This window comes from Mesoplodon densirostris, chromosome 7, assembly GCF_025265405.1.
Source record: "Mesoplodon densirostris isolate mMesDen1 chromosome 7, mMesDen1 primary haplotype, whole genome shotgun sequence".
NCBI lineage: Eukaryota > Metazoa > Chordata > Mammalia > Artiodactyla > Ziphiidae > Mesoplodon > Mesoplodon densirostris.
In genome coordinates, this window is record NC_082667.1 from 12,709,624 (window position 1) to 12,713,766 (window position 4,143).

Consider the following 4,143-nt stretch of genomic DNA (forward strand, 5'->3'; position numbering starts at 1 on the left):
CAGCCTACCTTTCCAGCTCCCTTTCCCACTACCCTCTTCCACTTATTCCATAAATGTTTACCACAAGCTGTTACAGGCCAGGTCCTGGGATAGGCAGCAGGCATACAAATCACCTACAATGTGGTTCCCAAGGTGCCTGCCCTCCAGAGATTTATAGCTCATGGGGAGGGAGCAGGCAACTAAACTGATGATTCTAGATCAGTGTGAGGGCTTCATTTCAGGATAGAATAGCGTTTGGGGGGAGTACATGGGCAGGACCCCTAACTCAGCCTAAGAGATCAGAGCTTCCAGAAAAAGGTGAAATTGAGGTGAGTTGTGAAGGATGAGTGCATTAGAAATGAAGGAGGAGGGACTTCCCTGGTGGCCCAGTGGTTAAGAATCCGTCTGCCAATTCAGGGGACACGGGTTCGAGCCCTGGTCCGGGAAGATTCCCACGTGCTGTGGAGCTTAGAACTAAGCCCATGTGCCACAACTACTGAAGCCCACGTGCCTAGAGCCCATGCTCCGCAACAAGAGAAGCCACCACAATGAGAAACCCGCGCATCGCAATGAAGAGTAGCCCCCACTCACCACAACTAGAGAAAGCCCATGCGCAGCAACGAAGACCCAATGCAGCCATAAATAAATAAATAAATTTGTAGGAGAAAAAAAAAAGAAATGAAGAAGGAACAGCAGGTGAAAGGCCAGGAGGTGTGAAACCAGCTGGCTTCACACTTCATTCCACAGGTATTTACTGAGTTCGTCTTAGGTGTCAGGTGCTGTTTTTTTTTTTTTTTTTTTTTTTTTTTTTTTGCGGTACGCAGGCCTCTCACTGTTGTGGCCTCTCCCGTTGTGGAGCACAGGCTCCGGACGCGCAGGCTCAGCGGCCATGGCTCACGGGCCCAGGCACTCCCCGGCATGTGGGATTTTCCCGGACCGGGGCACGAACCCACGTCCCCTGCATCGGCAGGTGGACTCCCAACCACTGCGCCACCAGGGAAGCCCTCAGGTGCTGTTTTTGGTGCTGGAGATACAGCAGTGACCACAGCAGACCAGACCCTTGCCCCCATGGCGCTGACAGTTCACAAGGGGAAAATATCAACATGTGGGTTGGAGATAAGGAGCGGCAAGCATTACAGCCACGGGGGCCCGTGGACCCCTAGAGTCTGTGGAGGGTCCACAAAACCCTTGGAAATTGAATGTAAATATATGTGTGTGTTCATGTTCACACAGGCATTTTCATAGGGAATGGACTCATAAAATTTTATTGCATTCTCAAAGGGATCCATCCATGACCGCCTTGGGCATGGGGGTCCTTATTCTAGGGCCTCTTGTGCGAAACTAAGGAGTTTGACCTTGAGGTGGAAGTTCTGGGAGCCAGTCATTAATTTTGAGAAGTGAAAGCATCAGAGCCTGACACTGTGCTCCTGCCAGAGAGAACTCCTTGTGCCTTTTCTGCTGCTAAGCCCTTGCTCTTGCTGTCTCTTCCCAAGCTGGAGGAATGGAAAGGGCCACACTTTCAAAGCCAGACAGACCTGACTTTGCATCCTGCTTCTACCCACCATTTTCCAGCTGCCAGCCTCCAGTCTTCTCCCTCTGTGAAAAGCTCTGAGGTTTAGATGAGCCTGTAATGTTTGGAGGATTTAACGATAATTTTTGTTTGGAAAGTGCCCAGCATATAGTAGCCACTCGGCAAATGTAAGTTCCTCTCGTGGCTAGATGGCTCAGCCGTTCAGAGAGCCCCTCCTGTCTGGGGTCTGGAACTTCCTGGGCAGTTGCTCACATGCCCACAGAGCTTTGTGAGTATCATGAATATCACTCTCAACACACTAATAAACTCACATCTGTATTTATTTGCCCTTGACCTCATCCCATTAATCCACACCACAGTTCACCCTCTATTTTACAGATGAGGAAACTGAGGCTCTGGGAGGTTGAGAGATTTACCAGGAATCAGTAAGTGGCTGGAAGCATCCCATCACCATATCTTCTAAAATAATAATAATGACGGTAGTAACAACAGTGAACATTTATTATGCTTACTTTGTGCCCAGCGCTGTGCTGAGCACTTTACCTGCCTCATAACCCTCAATTCCAGACCCCACCTCTCGGCAGTACTATTGTAGGTACTGCTGTAAGGTAGGTACTATTGTTATGAGAACTTATAGGAGGAAACCGAGGCTCAGAGAGGTTAAGCAACTTGCTCAAGATAACCCAGGACAGTTTTCAAGTCCACTCTCAGACCTCGATCTAACTCCACAAAGAAACCCCTGTCATTCTGCCTCTCGGAAAACTCTACTCCCAAGTGCACAGTTCAAAACCCCACCCAAGGCTGCCCTGCATCGCGGTCAGTCCGCTCCAGCCGAGTTGTTCTTTGTTTTGACCAAGGATACAGAGGGCGCTGCCCCGATTCGTCTGGGGGGCCGAGGGGGAGGGCAGGGGGAGGGAGTAAGGGTGGACATTTTAGGTGCAGGGGCGTGTGCCGGGGAGAGTATCTGGGGACCAGAGGACGAGTCACGTGCCCGTGAAACTCGACCTAGGGGGAGGGTTAGGGAAGGGAGCCCCCGCCCCTACCTCGGGGTGCAGCCCCGGCCGGTTTTAAGTACAACTGTTCACTCCGTCGATCCACTTCGTCCTAGCCTCATTTCGCGGATTGGTGGCGCCCGCCGGGTTCCCGTTCCCCGACTTCTTCCGATGGGACCGAGGCGGTGAGGACACCAGGCTGTCCGGCAGAATCTCCGAGGCCGCCCAGACCCGGCGCGCAGAGAAGTCCCGAGCGCCGCTGCGGTTCCGAGCTGGGCCCGCCGGACACCGGACGCCGAAATTGTGCACGCGCCGCTCCGCGACTGGTCGGCGGCTACAGGAGGCGCGTTTGCCCCGGATCAGAGGTGAGCAGCGGGTGCGGCTGGGGTCCGGGTCCCGGGCTGCACGTTCTCTGAGAGTCACCTGGCTGGCTCCCACCGACACTTCCAGGCTCCCCAAGAAAGACCCGTTACCTGAGCCCGTAGGTCCCGCCTCTCCAAAGCGCGTCCCTCCTTCCCCTTTGGTCTGGCCCCTCGGCGCCCTCTCTTGCTGCACTGCGTCCGTTTAGAGAAACACTCTTGGAGTTCGAACGGACCTGAGGGAACTCCTAAATGCAAAGCCCCATTTCACAGATGAGAGTACTGAGGCCCTCCAGCGAAGGCATTCGTGCTTTGCTCCGCTCCCTCGCGCCCTTTCTCTCTTGCCCTTCCTGTCCCTCTCTCCTCTCTGCTTTTCTCGGTCTCACCGGCCGCTCTCCGCCCCCGCGCAGCCCGCGTCCCGTCTCCTCCCGCGGCGGCGGCCGTGGCCTAGGCGGAGGGGGTGGGGGTGGGTGCTCGGGCTCCTTCTCTCTCCGGTAAACCCACCCTCCCGCCAGCCCCTCCGCCGCCACTGCTCTTATAAAGTCAGCGGCCGCCGGACTTCCTGCGGGTGCCCGAGCCCCCTCCCCGGGCGAGAGAGGGCGGGCATGTTCCCCGGCGCGCAGCTGGGTGCCCGTGTGAGTGGGTGGCGCCGGGGGCGCTGGAGGGCCTGCCTGGGTCTCCTTCCACGTGGCAGCTGTCGGCTTGGACCGAGAGACTGTAGGGACTTGGGTCGCCTAGTGCGGAAAGGGGGAGGGCTTGCTGAAGCCCGGCCCCAGAGAAGAGGAGTGGTCTTATAGGGGCAACAGGAAGAGGGGAGGGTGTCCTTGAGCTAACATCAGACTTCCCCTTCCTCCCCCTGCTTGCTTCTGGGGGTCCTTCCTGGAGCGGGAGGCCGGATACTGGCCAGCGGTGGCTTCAGAGCGCGCCCTGCCCCTTGCTGACCTTTGGGGACTTGGGGAAGTGCGGGATTGGTCCCCGGGAGCCGGGCTCTGCGTGCCTTGGCCTGGGTGGAAGAGCCCGGCAGCGCGCCAAGAAGCTGTTGCGCACAGACAGGACCTTCCTTGTCTCTGATAGTGACACGGCGGGAGCCCAGCGCCTCGTGCGCCCCTGGCGCTGCCAGTGCGCCCAGAGCCAGCTCGGCAGCACCCACTGGGAAGCCCAGGGCTCTATGCGGCCTCCATGAAGGCCCCCTTGCGGGCTGGCTCGAGGGGTCTCGGGAGCCACCATGATACAGGATGCTTCTCTGGGTCCTCTGGGCCCTTCGCTCAGTGCTCTGCTCCTG